The 15,720-nt window shown below is 32.3% G+C and overlaps 1 long non-coding RNA gene across 2 annotated transcripts; it reads right to left on the bottom strand.

The window, feature by feature from the left end:
• Nucleotides 1–9,883: 9,883 nt before the first annotated feature.
• On the bottom strand, nucleotides 9,884–11,374 carry LOC145053080 (uncharacterized). 2 transcript variants are annotated; one of them, XR_013684350.1, is made up of 3 exons: nucleotides 10,897–11,002; nucleotides 10,680–10,818; nucleotides 9,884–10,575 (listed from the first exon to the last, which is right to left on the bottom strand). It is a non-coding gene; the product is annotated as an uncharacterized LOC145053080 (long non-coding RNA). The 2 variants fall into 2 exon arrangements; XR_013684349.1 differs by having other exon boundaries at nucleotides 9,888–10,575; nucleotides 10,997–11,374.
• Nucleotides 11,375–15,720: the final 4,346 nt, after the last annotated feature.

The raw sequence follows: 15,720 nt of genomic DNA, 5'->3' as shown, positions 1-15,720 counted from the left end.
TACGGTAATCTCCCAATCAAACAAGAACAGAACATAAGGCCAAATCAAACATTCTCAGGCTATAAGATCTTAATTATGTATAACCGTGATGCATACACTAAGCAACTATAGTAATGATGTCAATCTCATGTAAAGGAAACACTAGGCTAGCAGGCATGATGTAATCAGGCAATTCTATCATACAATTCATGAAGATCCCTAGCCTATCACTAGCATGTTGTTCTAACATATCACATAATCAAATAATTTTAAGGTATTTTGGGGTCTACTTACTGCCTCCGACTGATCGTATACCCTACATCCTCCTTTACTTATTTTGAAAACCATTTTAGAAATCATTTTGAAAATCTTTCCTTGATTTGAGACTGGATTCACACAAAGGTTCCTCAAATTCACTCAAACCAAGGATCTGATACCAACTTGTAACACCCATAAAAATAAAGCAAATTTAAACTTTTTCAAAGATCCATAAACCATTAATTATTACAAAAATGTTTTCAAAATAGTTTAATATCAGAGTATCCCAGAAACCATAAGTCCAAAACACAAGGATGTGTACAGTCACACGGGATGTTCTATCTTGATAAAAACAGAAAGATGTGTTTTCAGCGAACTACTGAGATCCCAAAGGCTCCAACCACTCATCTCGTTGGCTTAAGGCAAATGTGCATGAGTCATCAAGATCTCTCCGGAGAGTTTCACATCCTTATTGCCATGGAGTTGCTGAATAGAAGACAGGAGTTGCTGGATAGTCCTTACTGGCCAGTAAAAATAGAAGTTGAAGCTGAGTATGAAGAGTTCCTGTCCAGAGGTATTTTAATTTAGTTTGTTTTGAACATCATCATATTGGGGGAGATTGTAAGTTCAAACCTTGAAATATGATAATGTTTAAAACAGACCTCAGCATCAGCGCATATCTCAGTGTCAGCATCAGCGTTTCAGCAGCTCGGTTTGTAATAGTTTAGTCAGTACATTGTAACAGATCTTGTATTTATCTTGTTTCCATAGTTAGCCTAATTAGTTAGCTGGCGTATCCCTGATTTATAGGGATTGTCTAGAATTGTAGTATATAATCTTTTGTATAGGTTTGTGAAAGATCACCTTTCACAAACCCTAATCGTTGCTTTGTGCACACAATAATCTCTTTGTGAGATTATCCTTCTTAGTGAAAGCTTTTCTTCGTGAATTCTTCTCATTCTTATTTACTGTTATTGTTTGATAAATTGATTGATCTTAAGGCCTTTTCATAGGGGTTGTGACTTCCTTGTTACGCGTATGGGTCCTGTGCTTTCAGTAGTACGGGCCCATACTACCTTCCACACCTACCCATATTTGTCTCAAGTATCACCACAACACCCTAACAATATACATACACATGGTGGTCGCTCAACCTCACTCCTAGAAGAAGGCTAACTGTCTCACAACTGACCTACCGACCTCACACAATACACCCATCCATGAAACATCCACCAACCCTGCAACACTAGTGTATGTTAGCCATACATAACGCTGGACCCCATAGACTTTCGAATATCCAATCCTACGGTAATCTCCCAATCAAACAAGAACAGAACATAAGGCCAAATCAAACATTCTCAGGCTATAAGATCTTAATTATGTATAACCGTGATGCATACACTAAGCAACTATAGTAATGATGTCAATCTCATGTAAAGGAAACACTAGGCTAGCAGGCATGATGTAATCAGGCAATTCTATCATACAATTCATGAAGATCCCTAGCCTATCACTAGCATGTTGTTCTAACATATCACATAATCAAATAATTTTAAGGTATTTTGGGGTCTACTTATTGCCTCCGACTGATCGTATACCCTACATCCTCCTTTACTTATTTTGAAAACCATTTTAGAAATCATTTTGAAAATCTTTCCTTGATTTGAGACTGGATTCACACAAAGGTTCCTCAAATTCACTCAAACCAAGGATCTGATACCAACTTGTAACACCCATAAAAATAAAGCAAATTTAAACTTTTTCAAAGATCCATAAACCATTAATTATTACAAAATTTTTTTCAAAATAGTTTAATATCAGAGTATCCCAGAAACCATAAGTCCAAAACACAAGGATGTGTACAGTCACACGGGATGTTCTATCTTGATAAAAACAGAAAGATGTGTTTTCAGCAAACTACTGAGATCCCAAAGGCTCCAACCACTCATCTCGTTGGCTTAAGGCAAATGTGCATGAGTCATCAAGATCTCTCCGGAGAGTTTCACATCCTTATTGCCATGGAGTTGCTGAATAGAAGACAGGAGTTGCTGGATAGTCCTTACTGGCCAGTAAAAATAGAAGTTGAAGCTGAGTATGAAGAGTTCCTGTCCAGAGGTGTTTTAATTTAGTTTGTTTTGAACATCATCATATTGGGGGAGATTGTAAGGTCAAACCTTGAAATATGATAATGTTTAAAACAGACCTCAGCATCAGCGCATATCTCAGTGTCAGCATCAGCGTTTCAGCAGCTCGGTTTGTAATAGTTTAGTCAGTACATTGTAACAGATCTTGTATTTATCTTGTTTCCATAGTTAGCCTAATTAGTTAGCTGGCGTATCCCTGATTTATAGGGATTGTCTAGAATTGTAGTATATAATCTTTTGTATAGGTTTGTGAAAGATCACCTTTCACAAACCCTAATCGTTGCTTTGTGCACACAATAATCTCTTTGTGAGATTATCCTTCTTAGTGAAAGCTTTTTTTCGTGAATTCTTCTCATTCTTATTTATTGTTATTGTTTGATAAATTGATTGATCTTAAGGCCTTTTCATAGTGGTTGTGACTTCCTTGTTACGCGTATGGGTCCTGTGCTTTCAGTAGTACGGGCCCATACTACCTTCCACACCTACCCATATTTGTCTCAAGTATCACCACAACACCCTAACAATATACATACACATGGTGGTTGCTCAACCTCACTCCTAGAGGAAGGCTAACTGTCTCACAACTGACCTACCGACCTCACACAATACACCAGTTGTTCACATCTCCATGACAACCCACCTTGGCACTACTATATTTATGTGAACCTGACCCACCAATCGCTTCCACAAATGTTGCCAAGTTAAAGCCATGTATGTTATGTACATAATACTCATCAGGTGAGCTAGTGGCCCAAAACTTGAAAACCACCACCATGAGGAAATTACTTCCATTGTTGCATGTTCCATCGGATTGGTAGTTGGTCTGAGCTACCAATTAAGAATTATTCATCGGGGCCTTAACAGAGTGTGAACAACCCTTTGGTACCAGAGGTTAACCTGAGTTGGCCACTGAGTCAAATCGTAGAAAATATTCTGACAGACAAACATAACCTAAGAGTGTAATCTGCACCTTTACATGTAAAGTCTTTGTATGATTGGAAACCTCTCATAACTCCTTAAATGTACTTTGAATCACATGTGGAAATATGGAATTGAGATTTAGGATGGAGATTAGGAGTTGTATGATGTTGGAATTATATTTGGAGAATCATTGTTAATCATTAATTCTTAATAAGATAAACTAGAAATGTCATGGAAGTCATTCATGGCTTAAGGCTTGATGTGGTTAATTGATGTTTTTATGTGTTTCTTATGGAATCCATGGAGACATTAAGACTTTTATGTATTAAAAAATGAATGAGTCAAAAGTTAATTGAGTTAGACTTAAAGTGGTTAAAACTTATTATGCATAAAAGCATCAAATGGAAAAGTTTGGGAAATATAGAAGACAAGGGAGCAAAGTGCATTGTCCAAATGAGAAACAGTTGTGTTTTTTGGTGGTGCATAGAGGGCCTACGCACTATGAGTTTCGTAACAAGAAAAACAAAAGACCCATGTCTTCTCGTGGATACCTTCAATAAAATCCAACCTTTTGTCATATTTTTATAGTGTTTAAGCTCAAATTTCCCCCAAAACTTTCATGAAGACTAATACTAATGGTTTAAACTTAAAAATAAGGTCATGAAGTTAAGAACCTTTGTAAGGGTACTTTTGTCATTTTATAACCATGACTATAATCAATAGGTGGTGATTAAGAGGCGTTATAAGCAAGAAAGGAGTGAGATATGAAGTTATTGAAGTGAGTTTCTATGTGGATACACATCCATACATGGTTTTATGCTTATTTTGAGGATTGTTTTTATTATAAAACTTTGTGTGTTGTTTGTTGTATTATATGTACTTTTTTATGTATACATGAAAAGTGAATTTTAAAAGTTTAAAGTTTTTAACAAAGGGTTTTCTAGCATCAACATTTGTGTTCATACTAGGTAGGGTTTGATTTAAAAGTTCACATGACATGGGACCATGAAATTTGATTAATGGTTTGTGATGACATTATGTTAATGTCTTATGTATATAGTCATGCAAGCTCATACATTTAGCACAATACCATAACCTAGTATTTAATGAGCAAGAGGACATGCGTGTGTGTTGTAAAGTACATTCAACGAAACGTTCGTAAACCGTTTGGCGGTAAGTTCATTTATGTTCGTTTATTTAATAAATGAACGAACATGAACACAAATTCTCGTTTGTTTAGTTAAACGAACGGACATGAACAATGGTCTCATTCATTCATTTATGTTCATGAACGTTTGTTTATGTTGATCGCTTACGTTCATTTATGTTCGTTCATTTAAGTTTGTTTATGTTCATATATGTTTAATTGTTTTTTATTACATTACTATAGTATATTATGTGTTTGTTTATGATATATATGTTCAATTGTGTTTGTTTATCTTTATTCATTTATGTCCATCCGTTTATTTTTATTTAGCATGTTCACGAACATAAACAAATGAACATGAACAATATAATTTGTTAAACGAACCAACATGAACAAAAAAACTCGTTCTCTTATCCGTTCGAGTTCGTTCATTATTAGTTCGGCTAACTTAAACGAACGAACACGAAAAAAAACCCTTGTTCGTGTTCGTTCGGTTCATTACAATCCTAATCATTAGGATTTTATGAGTAAGAGGTCGTTTATGTATACCGTAAAAGACTACAATGAGGTCATTGGGTTAGACAAGAGAATTTGGGTTACCATACGATGAGCCCTTTTAGGCAAGAGGATGTTAGTACATCACATATTGAGTATGAGGTTTTATAAGAGTATATATGTATGTATATAACCATGAAATCTTTCCATTTTTTAATGAAATAATAAACCTATTAACAACCAAGACAACAATCTCAACTAATTAAACATTAGAACTAACAAAAAACCTTAAATTAAAACCCAAACTAATTATAAGTTAAATGTAACAAAAATCTCAACTATCTAAAAATTAAAACAAACTCTAACAAAAACCAAATTCACATTCCCACTTAAATAAAAACATGGTTAAAACTAACAAATAACAACTAATACTAAAAATATAGAAATAACAAATTAATAATAATATTTATTTCTTTACTTTAAGAATTAATTATAAAATTTCAAATAAATGTGACAACAAATATAAGTGCGGCCCGTACAAAATTCCTTTTACATCGAAAAAGATGTAGCAAGAGAGGAAACACACACACATATATATATATATATATATATATATATATATATATATATATATATATATATATATATATATATATACCGACTCCATTCTATTTTTATGAAAAAAGAATAATATCATTATATTATATATCTTCTAAATACAAAAGTCGTGGTCACTTTCTTTTCTTTTCCTCCCTTCTACTTTTTTTTTATTTTCAATTCTCACTCCCTATACTTTGAATTTCTATACATATTCCATCCCTTTATTTTGATAATGGACATTTCCTTCCCTATACTTTTTCAAAATGATGTTTTCACCGCCTTAACTTGACTTTTTAAAATATTAATTTCATCCCTTTTATTTTCCACTACTTTTTAAAATGTCGCTTTCATCCTCTAAACTTTAAATTTTTTACAATATGACTTTAATCCCCTCCATTTTTTAATGTATTTATCCCGTATACAGTTACCACCCTTCTACTTTATTAAATGTCATTTTAAACCCTACAAATTTTAAGTTTGTAAAATTTGTTAATTTATTTATAAAAAAATATAATTTAATATGCGTTACTTTATATAGTATCGGTATAAATTCGAGGTGGACCACGTTTTGACATAGATTTAGAAATTTCGTCTGTTAATTTTTTTTTATTTTGAATTTTAAATTCAGATTTGTCTTATAATAATAGTTGGAAACTAATAACAGTTTCCAATTTGAAGCCGAGAAATCAACTACTCATCATCGAGAATCATGACTGCCAGCTTACTGTCTCCAACATCTTTAAAAAATTCATAAAACCCTAAAAGCGGGTTCTTGCTTCACCATCAGAACCTGGTTCTCAATTTTCACACATTCATTTATCTTGAAGTAAATCCCATTTGATTTTCATTCGTATACGCACATATCTTCTGGATTCTATATATTCTTCATGCATCACATAAAACTTTACGATCATCACAGTCCGTCACTCACCTTTCGACATGATAGAAATCCTAACTCTACAGTCTGTTGCCCTCTTCATCTTAGTTTTTGTTAAGTACTACACAACCAAAGAACAATGTAGACATCATACATGTTGCTCTCTTTGAAAACGCAAGCTCTCCAATTGCCGCCATCAGGCTTCACCATGAAACAAACCATATAAGCCACGTGTATTTCTTCTTTAACTGACATACTTGATTTACTCTTTGCATTAGAACCATCTTGTGTTGCTTTTGGTTTATTGGTGACAAAAAATTGAAGTTATTACTCATTGGGTTTGGTTATTGGAGGCAGAGTTTTAACAATCACTCCACCAGTAATGTTGATATGTATATATATATATATATATATATTGTTTTGAGCACTAATTTGAATTTTTAATATGTTTCTATTATGCAGAGTCTATATTGGTTGATGATCCCCTTCACGTACAATCATCTTGCTCTGATCAATTCGATAATTCACTCCGTCTCTCTAAAGGAGAGATGGATTCTTCAAAAGATCCATCTGTGGAGGTTTTATTGTTGTTGTTTTTTTAATGATTTGACACAAACACACAATCACTCACTAATAATGTCCTATGCTTATAAAGCTCTTTCATATATTTACTTTTTTTTTTTACCCTTATACATGAGCTGTTGTATCCATACATAATCAAGAGGTAATATTTACTTTGGGTATATCTTGGTGTTGAAATATTGACACGTTTTAGTGTTCTTATGGCATGTCCTCTAAAGTAGCATTTTATTAATCTTTTTGTTCTTAAGTTAACTAAATCAGGCTTCACACATCTTCTTCTTATATGCAGGGTCCACATAAGGATAAAAACATAATCGTTGGTGATATGGAAATACTCGTGAGAGGAAAAAAGTAAACCATTACTACTGGTTCAGTGCCGTTTATGCCCAAGGGGGTTGAAACCGATGACAAGTGCTTTCTTCATACATTGTATAATTCAACGTTTTTCTTTAGCAACAATAACATAGAAGAAAGTAAAAAAAAGAACGAAGATATAGTTAGTAATTATGTTTGAATTTATTATATCTTTACATGTTCTTTTTTTCTTTTTCTTTTTCTTCGCCATTTAAAAAAATTTCATTTTATTTTCTAATTTGTTAACTTCCACTTTTCATGAAAAATTAGGAAACATTGCAAATCTTCTATTGATAATGATTCGTGTAATCTACATGGATGATGGCAACCCATTCGTTGATCATGGCATTTGTGAGGCTACGGATCTCTCTTATGTATCATTCTGCATTGTAGTAAGCATTCACCATTAACTCAAATGTCTAAAATGCCATTGGAAGGAAACTATATAATAATGGTCATAACTCATCATGTATATTTCATAGATGCTTCTTTTGTGTTTAACCTACCATAAATCAAACATATAATTGAACGAAAATAAATAATCTTCAATTTATAGCAATGTACTTTGGTGAAAATGCCAAAAATGGCAATTTACTTTGATGAAAATGTTAAAATAATGTTCCTTTTCAAAAAGTGATTTTGCTTACCTGAAGACAAAACTGGAAGTAATTCGGGTATTTTTAACACTATTACATTGTAGGCAAAGTTGTGCAGCTAAAAAGACCATTTTCAAGGCCTTTTGTTAAGTTTATAAACATCAAAATAGGCATTTTTATAGCACTTATTTTCGTCTAGATGACCGTTTTTGTAATTTTTGATTGGAAATCATCGAACATGTTGGGGTGCTTTTTTGCATTTCACTTTGGTGAAAATGGTAAAAAATTAAAATGGTTATTTTAGCCAACTTTTCACAGGAAATATTCTAAATGGTTATTCTGTTTACAACAATATATTTTGCTGAAATGGTAAAAAAAAATGCTCATTTTAAAAAAAAAAAAAATTACCAGAAATCAATCAATTTGTTTTAGTGTTTGATTGTAATATATTTTGGTAGTAGTGTTGTTGAAACTGAGAAATATGATGATGGCCACCCTATAACGTTTTTGATAAAATAAACATATATATTTTTTTCGTAAAATAGAAATTGTTGCACAAATGGCACAATAGAATGATACATTTTTCTGCAATGTTTATCCTCTCATTCTCTATCATAACCATATATCAACATATGTCCCAATTTTTTCAACCCGGTGATTAGCTCATCGGGTGGCTGCTGATGGTCTTCATGTTTATATTTATTATTTGTTTTTCTTAATTAACCTAGAATGTCTACAAAATTAATTTTTTTCAGCTTCTACAAAAGTTCGGATGTACATTTCTATTACCTGCATGTAAAAACAAAAAAGAAAAAAGAAAGATTGTTGGTATTATTGTTATGAATGCATGTAAAAAAAGAAAAATAAACTAATAAAAGTAAGTTGTTATTTGTTGTTATGAGTACACTTTAAAAACCAGAAAAAAATACAATTTAATTTGTTTTTTTCAAAGCGTCATTGTTATAAAAAATTGCCAAATTTGCCCCTTTTAAATAAAATTCAAGTATCGTACTTTTTATGTGTGTATATATTGATGTTTTTGTATGTGATGTGAAAAAAAATACAAAAAATGTTTTTGTTATTAAAACAATTAAAGATTTGTGTACTTATACGAAAAAACAAAAATAAATAAACAGTCCCAACAATGTAGCATTTTAATTTCACGTGTTTGTCCCTCTAAAAAAACAAGTTCCAACAAGGGTCCCTACTCCCTAGATATTGAAATTTTTAAAAAATGGTCGCAACAATAATTTTAACTACATAAATGGTCCCTGCAAAGGATAAGTATTGTATCCCTGGTATGACTATAGATACAAAAACTAATTTTTTTTTTTTATGATATTTGTGCTATGAATACATGTAAACAGCAAAAAAAGAAATGAAAAATAAAATGACAAATCGACAAAAATGTTCAAAATGACAAAAAAATGACCTACAATAAATTAGTAAAATTGATGAAATTGGTAATAATGTTCAAAATAAAAAATTTAAAGGGATAAAATTATAGTTCTTATTAATTGTTTAAGTGGTACAAATTTTGAAGAATGAAAAAATAAAGAAACGAAAATAAATTGACTAAATTAGACAAAAAGGCCAAAATAGTCATTTTGACTAAAAAAAAAAATCAAATTATACATTTTAAATGTTTCATATCACTACTTTTTTTTCAATTTATGTATGTCAATTTAAAAAAATAAATAATATTATAAGATGATAAGAATGACATAATTTAAAATAAAAAATAAAAATAAAAATAAAAATAAAAATAAAAAACTGGTCATTTTAACTAAAAAAATGATAAATACTCTATTTTAGAAATTTATAAAACTTTACACATTTTTATTATTTATATCAATTTCTGCTTTTTTTTATTTAAATTTATATTGCATTCTACAAAATGATAATTTCCTAACATATCTAGAAATACAAATTGTCGATTGGATATTCAAATCATTATGCTTTTGTAATTTCAACTAATCGTTGTCATTATGGAATTATTAACAAAATATATATTTATTAATTATTTTTTATAATCATTGCTCAATTATTAAATTATAATTTAATTAAAATTACTTTTTATTTTTCATCCGTGGTGTCCACGGGTTATAACCTAGTTTACAATAAATACCAAATAAACCAGCAAAATTTGAATAAATTTATAGCAAATGCATCGGCCATGATAATTAAATAAAAAAAAAATCATTTCATTGACTTGCATGACATATAAACACAATATATATTCTACATCTTTCTAGACATAAAGAGCACATCATACAGTTTCACACATCATCATTGCACTAGCTAGTTTAGTCCATATCAATTTGCATAAAATAGATATTTAGAAGATAGACCGAAATTTAGCAAAATATTTTCACCATTAATGAACATATAAAAGATAAAACCATGTGAGGAAGGAAGATAATCGACTAACCTTCAGTAAGGAGATCAAAAAGTAACGATGTCTTACTCTTTTGGTTTAGAAATATCTCAAATAGTTTATCGAACAGAAACCCGCAACTGGCTTTTTCCTACCCTCCAAATAACACAGAAGAATATTTGCTCGTTTGAACACGTACATTCTTTAGGAAAACGTAAGCACCTGCATCAGCTGTACCTTTAAACCTGGAGAAAAAATTTCATAATCACAAAATAACATCATCAACTTTCGCTTTAATAAAAGCATTGATTATTGTGTGTGTGTGATTATAAATTCTTGTAATAGTTACCATATGATTGGGTGCTTCCGACTTCTCCAGTTACTACAAACAACATTTGTTTCTGAAGGTTTTTCAAAATCATCAACCCGCACCAGAAGATGCAGTCCATATTTTCCAACACAATCGTTTGTTCTCCACGGATGATTCACTGCTTTCAAAGTAAATGAGAAATGTGTTATTCCACAGGTCCCCGTGAAAGAGGTCAAACCCTAAGTAACAAACTTACAAGTTTCCATAGAAGAATCTGAGGTAAAATGGAAAGACCTAGAAATCAATTTAGGTAAAATGGGAAGAAAAGTGTAGAAAGAAAGCACAAAATTACCGACCTCAGAGACCAGAACCTCAACGAAGATGATGGAGAAGACGGCAAACCAAGGACTGGAATGGCAATTTCAATACAATTTAGGACAAGACGGAGAAATCGTCGATCAGGAAGTGAAAGCAATCGGAGTCGGGCGACGGGAAATCGAGAATCGGGAAGTGAAAGCAACCGGCGAAGTAGATGGAGAGCAAAGAATCGGAAGCCAAAATGAAGACAAAAGCAAAGTTTGGTAATCGGTGGTCCTCAATTGTGCTTCAAAACGGTAAGACACGAGTTTTGAAAAGGGCAATACAGGGCATCAACTAAACATAAACCGGGGCTTGAAACCAGCTAACCAAGAGAAAGGTGGTCCTTCTTCTGGACTGAGTGATACAGGATGATCAAAACGGAAAGTGTTACTTCTGTCACGTATGTTTTCTTTTAATTTAAAAGGGACGTACATGGTCCCACCAATTTTACACAAAAAAAAGAAAAGAAAAATACAAATTTTAGGGAAATTGCAGTTTCCGAAATTATATGGATTCCTTCTTCCCAAGTGAGTGGTGGTATTTTTGTCATATTTTTTTTTTTTATTTTTTTTTTTTATGGTTAAGAGGAGTGTTGTCATTTTAAATACCACATTATAAGACATACATTTAACATTTGATAAGCAGTGGTAATTCTTAGCATTCAGTTTTTTGTATTTTCTTTTTTCTAATTGAATTTACTTTCTATATTTTAATAAATATATTTTTTGTAATTTAATTTAATTACTTTATTTTAATAAAAAAATATTTTTATTTAATATTAAATTATATATATATATATATATATATATATATATATATATATATATATATATATATATATATATAATACACAAACAATTTTTTATTTAATTAATGACATAATTTTTTTTTAACGACAAACACTTCATAGTAAATAAAAATGATTACAATAACTTAAAACACGATTTAATACTACTTAAGACATAAAACATGATTTAATACATAAAAAAAGACACTTCATAAAAAAACACACACTAAAGCAACGGGTCTTCCTCTGAATACTGGTCTTCCAATTCGTCTTCCGGTGGCATATTTAGATCAAGATTGTCCATCGTCCAAAGATGATCGGTAAAATGACGACAAAGATCGGTATGGATTACTGCACTCTAAATTATCCTCAATCTTTACATCCATTCTTGACCACCATATTTTAGTGGTTGTGTCTCCGGGGTGACTTTATTCTCGTCGTACACACATATCGCGTTTCCTTCATGTTCTACTATCATATTATTCAATATGATACATGTATACATCACCTTTGTCATATTAGAAATATCACAAAACATGGATGGTTTTGCAACTATCTGCCAACGCTTTTTTAGCGCTCCAAATGCTCGTTCAATATCTTTTCTTGCTTTTTCTTGGACTCTTTTAAATTTGGTCATCTGAGGGTCATCCGGACGTGACAAACTTTTAACGAAAACAGAAAGGTTATGATAGATCTCATCGACAAGATAGTATCCAAATTTGTATTTTGTTCTTCAGAGTATAAATGACGAATCTGGGGCAGTACCGTCATACACCTTGTTGAATATTGGTGAATTATTGAGAATATTAATGTCATTAAGCGAACCGGCACTACCGAAAAAGGCATGGCAGATCCATAAATCTTATGACGCTACAGCTTCAAGTACAACCGGGGATAATGATAATTGCCCTTTGTGTATTGTCCTTGATATGCGTTAGGACATGCATTCCATCTCCAGTGCATGCAATCGAAACTTCCGAACATCCCAGGCAAACCATGCACATTTACATGACGAGGATACAATTGTTGTATGTCATAAGCAGTTGGCCGACGCAAATATCGTGGACCATACAAAGACATGATAGGTATATAAAATTCATGAAGACTTTCTCGAGCAGTACGTGCAGACATTCTAAAAGTCTCGTCTAGTGCATCAGGGGGTGGCATATGCTAACATACGAATATAGCAGTACATTTTTGAATTAGATCAAAGCCTAATGTACCTCTTGCGTCTGCGCGTTGCTGCATATACTCAGACACTGAAGTCACACCTTCTATAATACGCTTAAACAAATCTTTATGCATCCGGAACCATCTGCGGAAATAATATCATTCAAAGAGAGCATTCTTGTCAAAATAATCTTGCATGAGACATTTGTGGATCGCTTCACGTTGTCTTTGAATATATCTTCTTCGTTTACGTTGATCGTTGCTTGATTCAATGTAGTTTGTAGCTTGTTACGTACGGAGGCGACCGACTGGACTACACTATCAAAAACATTGTTCGATGAAGATGACGAAGACGACATTGAAGTAACAGTTTTTCTTTGATACAACTTAATTCAATGTTTGAATAGTTTTGCTTTGTGTTCGAGATAATGTGTTAAATAAATCGACTGATTTAATGTGAAGTGACTTGATTATATATTATTTGATTCTTGCAAAAAATATTCTCTACAAATATTCCATGCATATGAAGACAAATGTGCATATATTTCATGTATATGAAGACAAACTTGCATAGATTTCATGCATATGAAGCCAAAATGGCATAGATTCATGCATTGGAGCCAAAGTTGAATAAAAAAGGGTGGCATCACGTGATTACATATAAGATGATTATATATTACATTTTACTTTATATATATATATATATATATATATATATATATATATATATATATATATATATATATATATATATATATAGACACACACACGATTCCATATAGTATGATTATATATTTACATTTAACTTTTTATATATGTTACATTTAACTTTATATATATATATATATATATATATATATATATATATATATATATATATTAAATAAAGGAGGTTACAAAGACTTAAAATTTAAAAAAAAGAAAAAAAAAGATTACATTAATAGTAGACGAAACACACGACTTAAAAAAAACTCCGACTTAGTAATAGACGAAAACACGACTTAAAATAACTAGGACTTATTAATAGCAGAAAGACACGACTAATCCCAGTTTTAATCTTTAGCGAGATCCCGCTTGGCATTGATAATAAACTGACGTTCCTCCTCGGACAATTGATCTCCCAAAGGTTTTAAGTAAAGTTCTAACGCACGGTTTTTTTCCTTTCTTGCACGGTTTATTTCTTTTAACTTTCCCACTTCCAAAAAACCCTCAAGCTTATCGTCTAACCCTTTGATTGAGTTTCTTATCTCCTCCGCTTCAGTCGACGAACTTTGTGCTCCTTTCAACTTTCTTTTTGTTTTGTCTTTTCCTATAGGACAAGTTGGAACTTCATAAGGACAGTCGTTATTGAGGTCAATCCCTCCGATACGCGCATCAGAAGATTGACTATGGGTAGACTCCGAAGTTTTGCTTCATTTGGACATCCCTGCATAATCGTCTGGACTTTTTAGATCTAGCCATTTTTTATTGCCCTTCACAACTCCCCAAAACGATTCATTGACAAAATGTTTTCCAACTTTCGCCTTGTAAATCTTTCGAACCTTAGCCATGACATCCACCTCAGTTGCACCGCTTTGGGGGTTTTTCATCGCGTTCATGTATATGTCGTTGAACTCTATTGCGGCTCGGTTGGTGTTCCTCCACTTCGAGTAAAGTGAACCGGGGTTGCGGTACTTCTTGTTCATGCAGTTACAAAAGTTAATCCAATTTTTTTGTTTGAAGGTTGTTGAGTCTTGATCTTTCCCGTGGATCGGGTCCTCCGACACATCTAGCCATGATTGAGCTAGTGCCCTTACTTCATCATTCGTCCACCCTCTACTTGGAGCCCTCCCTTTTCCTTTTTTTGTGCTTGTGGTTCCACTTCGGGCTCTTGAAATGATTCTTGAACTGGATCTTCAATGGGGCCTTCATCAGAAGAATCGGATGACTCGTCGAGTAGGCAGCATGGTTGAGAGTGAAAGTTAGTTTGCGGTTGGGGTGGAAAACAGAATTGAGTTTCTTGAACTGTTTCAAACGGATCAATATCCATATTCAGACGAGGTGTTGGTTGAGATTGGTTATGGTAAAATCCCATTGGTTAAGAAGAGAATAGATTAAATGGAAACATTTGCGGAGCCATTGTAGGAAAGTAGAAGTTAGCGGGAGAGTGAATTGGGAAATCATGGTCGATAACATGGTGGTGATGGAAGATTTGGGGATGGAAGGTTTATTGATTGAGTGTTTGGTGGTGGAAGGTGCAGTGATGAAAGGTTCAAAGATTTCTTTTTTTTTTTTGGTTCTTGGGGTTTTTTTGTTTGAGATGAAGACATTTTTTGTGTTGGAGAATTGAGATAGTGATATTTTGTGTGTGTGTGAAATGTTAAGAATGTGGTATGATTTATAGTAGTTGAATGGCAGATGAAATTTTTAATTTTTATTTGTCAGAAAATGTTTTATGGTAAATGAACAATTGAATTTGCATGCAAATAAAGTGGCTGGGAATTAAATGAACAATTGAATTTGCATGCAAATAAACTGCCGAAAGTAATTTGTGCAGTAGAAAGTAAATTAAATAAAGTCACTGGGACAAAAGTAAATTAAATAAAGTCACTGGGAAAAAGTAGTCAAACTGTTTGCATGCAAATATCATCAATTCCTCTGCGCCAATCAAAATCTTCTATTTTCTTCTCTCTCTACACGCCATATAATTGACGAGTGAATCTTTACGAGTCCCCTAGCGAGAGCTAGGGGCAGTGTTTTCTTGTTTTCGGGGGGTTTCGGGGC

This window comes from Lactuca serriola, chromosome 5 (genome assembly GCF_051521515.1).
Source record: "Lactuca serriola cultivar US96UC23 chromosome 5, Lser_US96UC23_V15, whole genome shotgun sequence".
Taxonomy (NCBI): Eukaryota; Viridiplantae; Streptophyta; class Magnoliopsida; order Asterales; family Asteraceae; genus Lactuca; species Lactuca serriola.
This window is presented reverse-complemented; position numbering and strand designations above follow the sequence as displayed.